Source organism: Heptranchias perlo, chromosome 21 (assembly GCF_035084215.1).
Source record: "Heptranchias perlo isolate sHepPer1 chromosome 21, sHepPer1.hap1, whole genome shotgun sequence".
Classification (NCBI taxonomy): domain Eukaryota; kingdom Metazoa; phylum Chordata; class Chondrichthyes; order Hexanchiformes; family Hexanchidae; genus Heptranchias; species Heptranchias perlo.
Window position 1 is genome coordinate 28,042,951 of NC_090345.1, and position 15,467 is coordinate 28,058,417.

Below are 15,467 nucleotides of genomic sequence, written 5' to 3' on the forward strand. Positions count from 1 at the left end.
GTGTGAGATCGACTGAAATACACCTGAGAGCAAGGAGTCGAACCCTAAGTGCATCCAGTATCACAGGCATTTCACCTTTTCCACAGAAATCAACAGACGCTGAACCTGTAAATACAAGGCCGAGGAAACATTACACACAAATGAAAAAAAAAATGAACATACCAATTGTGAGGCATGTTAAAAATGTACATTGTTTACCAAATCAAGAACCCCTATTAGAACTCATTTACAGTTACCATCTGTGTTTGAATTGGCAAGCAGAACTCCAGTAAAAATAAATAAGAGATTTTTTTGCCAGTTTTTTGTCCATTGTGATTTTTTTAATGAAAGAAAAATAAAATTTAGCTATAAAGTAAATGACTGATGAACTGAAAAATGAATGACAGGCAAAAAAGCTTTTTTAATCATCGACTGATTTTAAAATCAGATGTTTCTGAAGCCTTGGCATGCTGGCAGCACTATACAAAGAACAGAATGGGTTGTGTGTTTTATGGCACTTTTACATGAATGCTCACAGTACATTCTTCTTGGAGTAGTACATTCCAGATTGCTGATTGTAAACATTATGGGAATACATTGTGGAGTTCCATGTGCTGACACATGGGTCATGTAATTATTAGAGTCTATTAAAAATAATAGAGCAAGTAATTCTTCTAATCAACGCTCATGTTCCAGGAATGTAAGCCAAATGGAAACTGCTTGTTTGAAAAATGTTTACATGCTCCCAGTTTCATTCTGAAGATAAATACATTGGCTGCTGCTACACTGTGTACCCCTGACGAGAGGATTCACTCCCAAATGTCACGGTTTTCATCGACGTGTTCGGTATCTGCGCTGACAGATCAAGGTCTGGCTAGGTTTTTGGGGAATTTGGGATTCAATGTGAGCATTTCAGACGAGCTCATAATATCACAATTTTCTTCCCTCCCCTCTGCTCCTGAAGGCATTACCGCAATGTTTCCTGGGTGATGGTTGTCCTCCAGTACCTTACCCCAAGTGGCCATGTGTGAACCTTGAGTGAGTGCCAGTATGCTATTCGACTGTGGAAGACACAACGAAGGCTTATCCTGTCCTCAGGCTAATGTGCTCCCATGCATAACTCAAGCAGGGAATAGAGTCATAGAGTCATAGAGTTATACGGCACGGATAGAGGCCCTTCGGCCCATCGTGTCCGCGCCGGCCATCAGCCCTGTCTACTCTAATCCCATATTCCAGCATTTGGTCCGTAGCCTTGTATGCTATGGCATTTCAAGTGCTCATCCAAATGCTTCTTGAATGTTGTGAGGGTTCCTGCCTCCACAACCATTTCAGGCAGTGAGTTCCAGACTCCAACCACCCTCTGGGTGAAAAAGTTCTTTCTCAAATCCCCTCTAAACCTCCCGCCTTTTACCTTGAATCTATGTCCCCTTGTTATAGAACCCTCAACGAAGGGAAAAAGCTCCTTAGCATCCATATGCTGGAAAACAATCAGGAATGGGATCAATGACCAATTTTTCCTTTCCCTAAGCCAGTGTTTGCTGCAGTCAATTGTATTGCCTCTACGATTGCCCCTGCTGTGATCAAGTAACTCAGCACGGAGTTGGAAATCAAAACTGGGGCCTTCCTGGTCTGTGCGGCTCAGAGAAAGTAGCTTTAGGGTTAAGCCATCAGGGGAGCTGGAATAATATCACGTAACAAATCTTCAATTTTAACTTTTTTTTGTGGCAAAACTTTTTTCTAAATTAGAGACTATGTAAGGGAACAGTTCCTGGTGACTTGTCATTCGATGCTATCGATGTTATCCAACAGGTTTATGGATCACCAGAGGGCTATAAATACAGCTATCTGACCATATTGAGAGAAATATGCAAGCGGCTGTCGGAACCACCACACAATAATACCAGGATACCACTTAGCAGCCAAAACTGTAACATGTCACTGGATAGTGACATTGAATGCATGAAGTTGTCAAAATGAAAAATACACCAGCAATATGCATGTATTTAGTACAGTCTTTGCTATTTTGATTTACTGTATTGGTACATTTGGTATGAATTACAGCTGGAATGTTGTAATTTAGCTAATGAGATTAAAGGTAAATTTTGGGGGGAAAAAAATTAAAGTGCACTGAGGAATTTATCAAGAATGCTATCAATAATCTGACAATATTATGAAATAATCAGAAAAAAAGAGAGCACTGACACAGAGTTCTGCGAGCATTAGGGTTTACAGTGTCCAGATATGTAGGGCACGTGGAATGTTTATCTGTTTTTTTTAGCTCTCCTAGGAAATCACATGATTTTGGGTTGGGAGGTGGGGAATGTATATATTGTGATGCAATATATGGGACAGGCTGAATGGACCAGATGATCTTTTCCTGTCCGTCATTGTTCGTAATACTGAATCACTGTAGAGTCACTATTAGTGCTGTGATAGTCTATGCCCAATACTGAAAAATCCCTCACATACTCACCCAGAACATTGACCTGGGAGTTTTAATTTTCATCTGTAACCCTCTGCATTAAGATTCTGTTGACTTTGTGGGACTGGCTCTAAGTTTCAAGTCTGTCGGAAAGTCATTTTACTCTGTGGTTAGAGGTTCAGACAGTTTGAAATGCTTTCTCTTACCTCGTATGGTGACTCAGACTTGGATATGGTTCGATAGATGCTGGCAACCCTCTAGTGCCTCACCCAAGTGACCACTTTTCATGTGTGAACCTGGACTGTAGGCATACTTTTCTGCGGGTGTTGTTGAACGATGATAAGGAAGAGACACCCCGACTGATCCGTTTGCCTTTCCCTAGCTTAGGAATTCTGAGGCCAATTGTTGTACCCTCACTATCACCCTGAACCGAGATTGGCAAACTCAGCATAGGCAAGGGGTTGAACCTAGAACATTCATGATCTTTCTGGCTGAGCACCACACTAAGTAGTGACATTTACCTTCTGAGCCTTGGAGCAGCCCATTTTAGACGTTTTCATTAAAAAAGTAACATACAAATCAGAAAACAGGATTCACCTTGTATCAAAACAATCACTTGTATGCTTATTCCCCCCTCACATAAACAAACCTTCTTTTGCATTACTACATAATTAATGGTCCATGAAAGTCCCTGAATTGCTTGTTATTCTTCGGAGAAAGGTGTAAAAATGTCCGGGAAAACTAATGACTTATAGGGGGTTATATTGGATAACCCCCGAAACCGGGCACAGGGGTCGCAGTGCGTGATTAACCCATGCCCGGTCGTCGAGATGCAGACAGCATGTAACATTCGTGATACCTGCTGATTTACCTGATTGCTGCGAGCTGCCAGCGCTACTTGTGCTGTTGAGTGGCTGCTCACCAGCAGGGGGCCCAGATATTGGGAGTGACTAGCACCACTTAAAGGCAGCCTGCACCTCTTAAAGGGGAGGTGCAATGTGGCTGCAGGAAGTGGTGGAAGTCAACTGGGAAGTGAATCTGTGCTGCAATATAGTGAAATATGGTGATGATGGGACCTCTGGAATTTTTAATGAGCAACAACTGGGCTGCTCAACGTTTGCGGGACTCTGATATTTGCAAAATATAAGATATGGATCCGCACAGAATCTGAACGGAGATCAGACACTGCGCACGTAAACAGCTCCTGTTCCTGTGTTTAAAAATCGTTGAGTTATTTTAGAACATTGAATAAAGGTTGCGCACTATTAAATCCCACACCCTCCAATCTGCATGTCAGAACCCACCAATCTGCTGATCTGAGTTTGCACCAGGCCTGCGAGAGAGCATGCACCAAGGTTCTCTGATGATGCACCAGAAGCCTTAGTGCAAGAAGTGGACAGAAGGAGGGACATCCTATATCTGCAGGGGTGCAAGAGGCCCTCCAAACATACGCTCCCAAGGCAGTGGGAGGCAGTCGGGGACGAAGTCAATGCCAGACGCATAGCATCACAAACATGGATGCAGTGCAGGAAGAAGTTCAATGCTTTGACACTAGTAGTCAAGGTGAGTGAGGTCAACTGTCAAGTGGCATCTCCTACCAACTTCACCACTAGCCACATCCACTGCCCCACGCACTACAGCCCCCATCACCCACATACCAACAAACTCTTTCAATTTGTACTCAACTCTTCCAATCAGATGCTTCCACTCACCCTCACACATTACCACTGTTACAAGCCGCACACCCACAACTCACAGGTCACACACACTGGCAGCTATTCAACCATGACAGTTACATCACCCAAACACCTTGCCGACACTCACCGACACACGTCCCCCTTTCTTGCAGGAGAAGGTGACACGTAACAGGAGGCAGCAAGTGGCAGTGGCTCCATGGAACATGAACCTGCTGTCCTCTCTCAGGATGACAGCATTCCTGTCCCACCCCTACCACACCGCCAGTGCCCTTACTGTTGCCCGTCACCAAGCTGGCCCACTCCCTGTAGAGTGTTGAAACTTTATTATAAGAACATAGGAAGATAGGGACAGGAGTAGGCCATTTCGCCCTTCGAGCCTGTTCCACCATTCAATGAATCACGGTTGATCTGCGACCTAACTCCAGATACCCGTCTTAGCCCCATATCCCTTAATACCTTTGTTTAACAAAAATCTCAGATTTAAAATTAACAATTGAGCTAGCATCAACTGCGTTTGTGGAAGTCGTTCCAAACTTCTACAACCCTTTGCATGTAGAAGTGTTTCCGAACTTCATTCCTGCAAGTCTCGGCTCTAATTTTTAGGTTATGTCCCCTAATCCTAGTACTCAAGTATAGGAGACCTCCAAAAACAGGTACAAATGCATCAGCAGCCAGAAGCAATAATCCAGCAACTAACCTGTAAATCCTGCATGATCTCTTTAAATAGTGCTGGTGGGGGATCTTCCAGGCTGTTTAAGACCTGTTCAGCTGTGCGAGGATAAGACAGTGCGTTGGCTGGATCGTTGAGTTCCAAAATCGTATCTGTCCCTTTATATCAGCATTGCCTACTGATCTACCGTATATTCTCCCTACTTTATGTGCTGCCAGCGTTTGTTATCTACACATGCACAAACGCCTTTACCAATATAGTGTCCGGTGCACATCACGCTAGAAGTGTGCGCACGCATTCCTGACGCCATTTTGGGTCCTTAGGAGTCCGCGTAGCGCCTACACAACGGGCTATGTGGCCCAATTTAGACCCCATAATATCATAGTAGGTACAGCACAGGAGGAAGCCATTCGGCCCATTGTGCCTGTGCCGGCTCTTTGACAGAGCTTTCCAATTAGTCCCATTCCCCTGCTCTTTCCCCATAGAAGACTTCCGGAGACAATTTCAAATTGTGCAACAAAAAGTTAGATGGTGCTTCTGTCCATTGCTTAAAGCTCAGTTGAACGTACAAATGTAATTTCACATTTGTTCTAAATAAGATTACAGGTAGGTAAAAGGGACATTTTGGATTGACTGGGAACTACAGTAAACCTCCAGACAGATACACTGTTTCATTCCGCCTCAGAACCTTTCACTGTTCTGGGTCAGAGCTGCTGCTGCGAAGTCAGGAAGGTCACAGACACCAGGTGAAAATTGTAGAATTTTTAGTTAAGAAAATAAACACACAACATACCCATCATTTTTAAAAATAATTTTCAAAGGGAACCAAACTGACAGCAAAAGGTTATGCATAGCTTATAAGATATACACAAAAAAACCCTGCAGAAACATCAGTTGTCAATGGCGAGTAAGTGGGACGACACACAGTTTAAAAGAGATCAGTCTCGTTGGGAAGCTGTCAGCTGTATTCTCGGCAGGGAGATTGTTCCATGGATGGGTAACACGTGCCAAGAAGGAGTTCTGGCGATGCTGAGTTCTTGACCTTGGGACAATCATGAAGTGTGAGTGGATTGTTGCCGCAGTTCTCATCGTCTGCCTGGTCTCCAGTGGAGGTGGAGTAATCTCAGTAATTAGAGGTGCTACAGGTCCACTCGTGATCATGAACAGATCTGCAGTTTCACGGTGACATTGTAATGGCTGAAGATCCGTACTTGCAAGAGCAAATAGTCAACCAGCAAGAAGCATCAGAAGGCACAACATTACCTATCACTGATCTCAGACAAGCTGTCAATAATCAACTCTAAGGCAGGCTTTTACCCAGGTTTGTAGTATATTAGTATTCATTTTATTAGCTAGCTTTGCTTCATTCCGTAACAGTCCTTGGTGTGCTGAAAACTAATGATAAATCTACACCTTGTTTATTATTGCCTAACCTTCAGCTGTTACACATTAAAACACATTGCCTTACTGGCTCCTCTGTAAGTCGATTCAAATTAAGCTACTGTAAACAGCCTGATGTGAATCTGCTCTCACCCCCTGACCCTCAGTACACCACAGCACATGTGTTGTTGGATTATAATTAGAAATTGTCCAGTGCCTGCCTTTGTTTAGAACTAAGATGCAGTGTAGAGAGTGAGTAAATTGAATTCAGCTGTAATCATCATAATCAAAATCAAATCCAATCCCTAGTCTAAAACTGATAAAAGACACTTGCCACGTCAGTGAGTGTCCACTTTCATAAAAAGAGACATAAGGGCAAAACTCACAAGTGGCAGGTAAATATGATGCATTAATCCCTTAAATCATTTAATTTTGAACTGGGGACTGAGGTGCTACCACTATTTACTAATTACTACATTTTCCATTGACGGAGATTTAGGTCTGACTCACATTCACAGAAAGGAGACAAAAGTCTCCTTTTATTGCTGGGAGCAAAGGGCCACAGGTAAATTATGCAATATGCCCTAATATAATACCAGAATCAAAAGAATGGAAACATTATACTGTTGTGGGCAGCTATTGCTGGGGTTAGAGCCAAACTGTTTGTTCAAAACAATGTGAGTTAGTCTAATCTCTTACACTATTCCCAACCTGGGCATGTGTTTAGTAACACCAGGGGATACAAAGTGGAGAAAATGTTCCATTCACCAGCACTGCACAAAAAAAAAGTAATTAAAATTTTAGGCATAGAACTAGCTATCTGGTTCATTTAAGCTTCAGAATGTTAATGGTTTTTATAACAGATGTTACAGTGTTTCATTGCTTTTACATTAGCTGTCTGTTTCATGTGGTATAAAGAAAAACCTGTGAGGTTACAAAGTTAACAAATCAGTGCAGCTCGTTTAAAGCAGTAAAATCTGCACCCCACAGTGACCACGCAGAGCTACTCTGTCTGATGTCCTGAATTCTAGTTGCACTTCCCTGCCCTTTCATTTGCAGCTCAATTACAATACCTTTATGCTTCTCTTTCCTCTGTGTTAAATCTCACACTGTCTACGGGTTGAGTGCACATGTGCAGCTGACCTGCCTCAGTGGTCATCCTTTGACACATTCTGTCTCCTGTAGAAGTCATCTACTCTGGTGCTGTTTCATCCTTTAAAGAGCTTTTTTAAAAAAATATATAAAAGTGTATATGCAGGGTTAGTGTTCCATAGTTCTGAAAATACCATAGGGGATTTCATAGCATTTGACAGAAATCTCATTATTCATATTGATTTAACATTTTATTGAAGTTGATTTCACCTAAAAATTTGTGGTATTTAAAATAAAAGTTGAAATAAAACTCGAATTAAAAGGAAGTCAATGTTTAGTCCTTGAAAATACTGCAGAATAGTTACAAAGTAAGTAATCTTATCTTACTACACATGATTTCACCAGTAGTACATGCTTTCTGATGCCTGAACTATAAAGCCTCAGTAGCCTAGTGTAAAATGTACTTTAGTTATTATTAACTGTAATACCACTGACCACAGATTGTTAGTCTTTTGAATTCATTGAACTTTCCTTCAAAGATGACCATTCATTCAAGAAACCACTTTTCCCACGTTAATAAATTGTGAAGTAACTGTGTACAAGCTAACTGAATAGAAAAGCAATGATTCATGTGCTGATGATCTCACCATGCCAACAGTATGCAGCAGTTTACTAGATTCAGTTCCTCATTCATTTTAATAGGAAGCAAAGCTGATTCAAAGTTACATTCATGGGTATTTGTGGCTACTGAAATTGCTTACATATAGACTCTAGAGAGTTTATTTAGTAATAACCGAGGGAAAGGATTAAAAATCAGCTCTGATAACATTAAACCCTCATGTTGCCTATATTTTCAGAGTTAAAATATAACCTGTTTTTCTTAGAAATAGCCTTATTAATGTGGACTACATAATTCCATCCTCAAGCATACAACAATCATATTAGCACCAGTCACTTCTACAGTGATAGGTAAGATTGTAACCATGTTGTGGACGTCACAGTAATTATGGATCCAAACAATTTGTATTCCTACCACAATCAGTATGTATTCCTTCCATGATTCTTTCAATGCTGGGTAAAATGGATGAAAATCAGTGCATACTAGCTGCTGCTCTCTCTGCAAATATCCTGTGTATTGGCCAACAGCATGGCTGATGATTCCCCTGACTTCCTCAAGTCTCAAAGCGTGGCTTGAGAGTCCCTGGCTTCCTCTTCTCTGGGTCCCAGAGCTTGGCTGCTGAGTTTCCTGGTAACATCTGTGCTAAATCCCATGGAATGACTGTTGAATCTCACAACATCGTCGTACATCAATCCCATGACAAGGCTATTGAGCCCTCTAGTGTCCTCTTCCCGATATCCCACGGCGTAGCTGCTGCGTCCTTTGGCCTCTTCTGTATGGAGCTCCACAAGGTTACTGTTGAGTCTCTGGCATTCTTCTCCATTAGCCCTGTGGCATGGTTGTTGAAGTCCCTGATGTCCTCATCTCTAAGTTCGGCAACATGGCTCCTGAGCCCCTCTGTGTCTCCTGTGTTAAGCCCAGCAATATGGCTGCTGAATCTCATCTTTTCTGGATGATGAACTTCTCCCCTGCAGCAAGCTATGAGTGAGTTGGCCAAGGTTCAAATATTCAGATCAGCTCACTTTGACCACATTCTCTTTGTCCAAACTCAAACTGAGCCAGACACGTGCCATTTAAAAAAAAGATTGTAGTGTAAATTAGAAGGGCATTCTATAGGACGTCATGCTTGTGTAGCTGCAGTCCTGAAAATGAAGTTCAACAGCATGTGCAACTTTTACATGTGCAGAGTTCTGTGTATACACAGTTGTATTATTTACACTTTCAAAACAAAAATCTGAGCTAGGTCAACAAATAGTTAGATTTTGGCCTTTTAATTCAATAGAATAACTGAGATACAGTTGAGTTTAAGCGTTCATCTTCAATTTGATTCTCTGCTTGTTACCTTGGGCCTCCACTATGCTGCGTCCCATGGCATGGTTGGTGAGTCCCTTGGCATCCCTTTTCACCAGTCCTCCTGCATCTCTGCTCAGTGCTTCAGTGGGTGCTTCAAGTCTTGTGGTTTCCCTTTTCAAGTGCTGGTCATGTGGTCCCAAGTCCTGTGCGTCCCCCCTTCAAGTCTCCAGTGCGCACTCTGAATCCTGTGGTATTCCTCTTCAGTCCTTAGCATCACTGATTCCTTTTGGTCTCTTGTGTTGAATCTACCAGTGTCTTTAATGCTTCCTGGTCTCTCCCACGGAGTTTCCTAATGTCTCTAATCCTCCTTTTCTGGTAAATATGCTTTGTGACATGCTGTGAATTCTGACAGTTTGAACTGCACTGTGAATCTAATTAAAAAAATAAATGATAAAGTTAAAAACTTAATGCATTCCTTCAATGGCAATGGATTTTCACTTCATATTCATATCCCTAATTTTCCTTCCCCTGTTTATTTCCCTGCAGGAGTAACTTGCTGACTCTCAGTCTCCTTCAGTCAGGACAGTAGGATGCTCCTGTGGATTTCTCCCTCAGTACTCATAATGCACCTGCAGGCTTACAAACTCTCCCATATTCACTGAGCCTCACAGGGGAGATCCCAATCTACTGTCTAAGGATCGTGTATGTAAAATACCAGCAACTCCTGGCATTTATCTTGCTCTATCTCATTGAAGGATAAGAGAAAGTAAGAAAATATTATGGAGGTGGAGCTATCTCAGCAATCATAGAGAGAGTTAAACTCCTCTATTCAAACTATAGGACCTATGAATATATCGTATAATATATGGGAATATCTCTCATCCCATAGCTGTTTTATGCTGTAGCAGAGAAAACATTGGCAAGTTTTACAGCCAAGTGGGCTGGAAAGGGAGAATCAGAAATACAGAAAAAGAAAGAGGGTAAGAAAGAGAAGAAAATAAATCAATGCTACTGTATTGCTCATATGACTGACACAGCCTGGCACTTTGGCACGAGTGGATGTCTCAGGTATATTGCTGATGACTAAAAACCTCACACCTGTGATTTAGCCAATGTTGATCACTCTGCTGCAGTCTGATTATGGTTATGCCTGGCAACTCGCCAAGGCTTCTTTGACAGCACCTCCCAAATCCGCGACCTCTACCACCTAGAAGGACAAGAGCAGCAGGCACATGGGAACAACATCACTTGCACGTTCCCCTCCAAGTCACACACCATCCCGACTTGGTAATATATCACCGTTCCTTCATCGTCGCTGGGTCAAAATCCTGGAACTCCCTTCCTAACAGCACTGAGGGAGAACTTTCACCATTCGGACTGTAGCGGTTCAAGAAGGCGGCTCACCACCACCTTCTCAAGGGCAATTAGGGATGGGCAATAAATGCTGGTCTCGCCAGCGACGCCCACATCCCATGAACAAATAAAAAAAAAAATTTCCTTGGAGCTGCTCCTGCTCTGCCGCTGTAACTTTGCCAGAAATCCTGCAGACGCACTGTTTACACGTGTAAATGGGGATTGCTCTGTACTTCCGACTAAGTTATGATGGCGGAGCAGGAGCAGGAGCAGCTCCGAGGAAATTTCCGGCCAATGTCATTTTCCCCTCTTCTGAAGATGATAGAGCAAAGCACTCTAACTAGTGGTCTGGACAGGCCTGGAGAAGAACTGACTTTTTTTTACTGCCTAATTGAAGTTGGGAAGCTTACTGTTTTTATAATGCTACTGGGCTTGCTTCCTGGTATCTGATTTGGAAAGCTTTTCTACGTTTTATTTAAGAGTTTCTTATCTTACCTTGTACAGCTTTTAAACATTTCCGTTTTCAATAACTGCTCTCAGTGATGGAAACTTTGCAAAATGAGTGCCCATGATTCAGTGATCACACACATATAAGCTCCGTTATAATTCTAAAATGAAGTGGAGCCCTGTGAGCATGATTTCAAAGCAAGCAAAAGCTACTCCACAGTGCTCTAGCACTTTGCTTTGTGTTCTCTTATTAGCCTGGGAAAGATTATACCACAAAGATGTTTTAAGAGGGGAAAAAAAATCAGATCATGCCTGTGGACAAGTGGAGGCAGTGACTGGGACCAAGAACTAATAGCAAAACACCAAGAGGGGTTATTTTCAACTTTGGCGGGATGCAAAGCTGGCAGTAGCGAATTGGCCGCATGTTATACACTGCACCAGATGAAAGGAAAGTGCGGCAGGGTGTATAATCGGCAACCAATCTGCTTCCTCCAGTTTTCCGCCTCTGCCGAAAGTGGAAATTACCCCCAAGGATTAAACTGTAATACTCAGTTATCCTTGCACTACAGTGGAACCTTTATTGCTGTGTACTTGTTATGCCACAACAGATGTGTAAACTTGTTTATACACTCTGTGTGTGAAGAAGGTTGGATATTTTTTACGAATTGTTTTTATGATGTAACTGGGCCTGTGGATTTTTTGTTATAGCCCAAGGCTAATGTAGCCTCAATTTTCAGCCTTGTTAAGAAAGGACATAGATTTAAGGTGATTGGCAAAAGAACCAAAGGTGACATGAGGAAAAACTGTTTTATGCAGCGAGTGTTTATGATCTGGAATGCAGTGCTGGGGGTGTGGGGGGCAGGGGGTGGTGGAGGCAGATTCAAAAGGGAACTGGATAAGTACATGAAAGGAAAAAATTTGCAGGGCTACGGGGATAGGGCGGGGGAGTGGGACTAACTGGATTGCTCTTGCTTAGAGCCGGCATGGACTCGAAGGGCCGAATGGCTGCCTTTTGTGCTGTAACCTTTCTATGATTCTATAATTCTATGTGCATATGATAGAGCTTCAGTTTCTGTCATAGAGGTACCCTTTCTGCCAAGTGATTCACAAAACATTAGTGATGGAAGGCTTGGAGTAAATGTCAGTCTCCTTACCCGCGTTTACAATAGGACAAGCATGTTTTAGAGGTGAGTGGCTATGAAAGAAAAGAGTAGAAAAATAAAAATTTTACACATTTTGCTGAATGCCAATAGAAAAGCTTGCATGTGCAAAGGGTCATGGGGTACCCAGAATCCTTCACTACTTGGAAAGCCGCTGACTCATTCCCTCAGTAATCAGTGTTGTGTGCAGTTACAAATGGGATGGTTAATAGGCCTGCATCCATTATCATTAGTGCATCTCAGCACGCAGGTACATGATGGGTCCTGCCAGCACGTTTGCTCCAGCTCACTGAGCCAGGGGCCATGCTCCATTGCAAATGAGGATGAGAAACACCTGCTCCAGGGTTTTTCAGCAGACCATCTCCATCGCTCACATCTCATGCAACACTTGTTCTGTCATAATGTAATCCTGGCTCCAGCCAAAAGAGGTTTACTGTATCCAACTAAAGATTACAAACTTCCCTGTTGTTTGCTGCATAAATTCAGTTTGAGAATCTAGTGCATTAAAAATTTAACACAATTGTGTTGTGTTGCACATTCTAATGTCAGCAGTTTTTTGCTTTTGATAACTAACATACATCCACGTACTTGCTCAGACTGTGTAGCGCTACTTTTTAAACTTTAACTGCAGAAATGAAGGTACTGTGGATTATGGCTGAAAACAACTGTTCAAATAGCACCAACAATAAATTGCCATTTTATTTATTTTAGTTGTTACACTTAATATATATTTGTGCTGAAAATGTGATCTGACTGGAAGTTGAGAGCTGTACTACAGTTACATATCAAAGGTATGTAAGGGCACCTGTGTGACCTGTACTGGGGCATCACTTCAACAACTAATTGACAGTGACATTTTTACTATAGTAAACCAAAATCAGTATTAAAGATGTGATGCATAGGCATACTTCCAGAAACAAAAATCTGGTTTCAATAAAACTATAGTTCTGATTGGAACTGATGTTACCTTCCGGTTGTGCCTTTGGCTATTATGTGTTCATACGTATAATGACTAGATGCCATATCCACTTTTCATATTCATGTTTTCTGTTTGTCTTCTGCACTAGACACATTGGAATGATTAGAACATCACTCCACACCATGCAGGATTTGATTTAATTTGAAACAGATTAGGACCTACAGGAAAAAAAATGATAGCTATGCTAACCTCTTTTTCTTTTTGTTTGCAGCAAAAGAACGTACAGCATATTTACAAAAACTACTATCTGGATTCATAAAGTTCTAAAGTAATCTTACAATTACCATGCAAAGAGGATTATAATAAAAGAAGAGACAGACCATGCTCTTGCTCTCCAGCTGCATAGGGTTACATAAGTCAATAACCCGACCACATATGCTCTGTATTCATGTATCAAATTTTGATAGAAAATTATGCAGAGGTTTGAATTTTGAAAGAACTGCAATAACAAATTACAGATGAATGAGCTTGCCCTCTACCAAGCCTGTTTGTAGCAGGGTACAGTGGCATGGGATCAAAAAGTCAATTCAAACATAAATTGGGCAAAATTTGACTTGGTATGAGTGTTTCAGAATTGGCTTTGAATTGTATGAATAGAGGCCAGTTCACATCAGACTGAATTGAATATGGAAACCAAGGCTTCGAAACTCACTCCTGACAGAAAGTACAGGTGTCTGTGGATCACACCAAACCTGAGGGCTGGAAAGTACTAAGCTCTACCTGGTGACAGGCAACTATAACTTATATCATACATATCTCTGGTGTGGGAAAATAAATAAGACATGGATAAAAAAACATAGGCAAAGATTTAATTGAAATATGTCAAATAAGTAAAAGAGTAAAGGTGAATGAGGCTGGGGCTCCCCAATAACTAAGTACATAAATGCACGATGGTACTGGAAGATACCAGTTTCAATCTCAAATCTGTGTTGAGATATCAAGCTAAGGAGACGAAGAGACAGCCAAGGTCCCTGCTCCTGATCACAATCACTGATCAGGACTAGACTTGGCTTTGATGCTTGCCAATGGTTAAATCACTTGTTGACAGTCATTGTTTAATTTCACAGATGAAGAACTGCCAATTGGACAAAGTAAAGGAAGGCTTTTGGCACCTATGGAACTGTATGGCAGCATGAGTCATCATTTTCAGGGAAGGGGGAGAAAAGAGAACACAAAAAAAAAGAATATTCAGTTGTGGCATTAGTGTAATAGGGTAAAAATAGTACAGGATCAAAATGTCAAACCAGTGTGAGCTTTGAACCAACAGATTTGATTAGACTGGGTTTGGGTTCAAATTTCAAAGTACCACTTAATTTCCCCTCTAGGGGGCAGCAGTGCATGCTTCCCTGTAAAAATGTAAACAAAAAACAATGGCATGGGGTATTACGCACAGTGGTAGGATATAGCTTTGTGCTTGTGATTCCCCAAATAATAATGAGCAATTTCAGTTCTGTTATTATTAGACAATGCTGAGTGAGGCCTAGGCACTTCCCTACAGGGCGAAAGGGAAAACCAGAGGGCAAGTCTCTCTTGTTCATCTTGTAGAGGCTAACTAAAAGGCAACATTAAGAATGGGCTGGAAGCAGGTTGCCTGACTTTCAGTCAGAGACTTGTACTTCGGATGAGGAGATATAAATAATAGAGAAGAATAACTTTTAATGGGGTAAAAAGTTAGAAAAATATTCAGACAAAAAAAATCGGTGTTCTGGTGGTTATTTTCTTGCAATTTTTTAAAATGAATTTGATCACGTGAATTATGCATCAAGTATCCACTTCCTGCTTTGTCAGAACACAAGATAGAAAATTGCCACTGGGGCTGAATAAACCAAAGTGGGGTGGGTGGCAAGATCTCTTTTATTTATTGGATAAGCCCATTTCTAATGCTTCTGACTTTTTTTCCATGCTTGGCAATTTACTGCGACATGAAGGTACATTGACGCATTAAAGGAGAACATAAAACTGGCTAAACAAATATAAAACATTCCTTTCTGGTACAGGAATCATTATTCCGCAGCATGTTCATACCATTATCTACGCCTAAAATTTAGTGGTTAAGCCAAATAACCCCTGAACACAGGGGGATTCCTGTCATCAGAGAAACGGGGTCAAATGAAATACAAAAGAGTAGAGAGAAAAGGGAAAATGGAGTCTCAGTGTGTGTCCCCCCATCAGAATGGCCTGGATACATGTAATATTTAGCTATATCACATCATTATTACAAATGTATGCAGCATGTGATGGTGCTCCTTCCAGCTTCTGTCATCAGTCCTCATCTAAAACCTGCTTAAGCAGCCAAAACTATTAGGTGTTTTCATATATAGTTAGAACCGAGCATTTAAGCTTAACCTAGTTTATAGGAACAGCTGATGTCCAGAG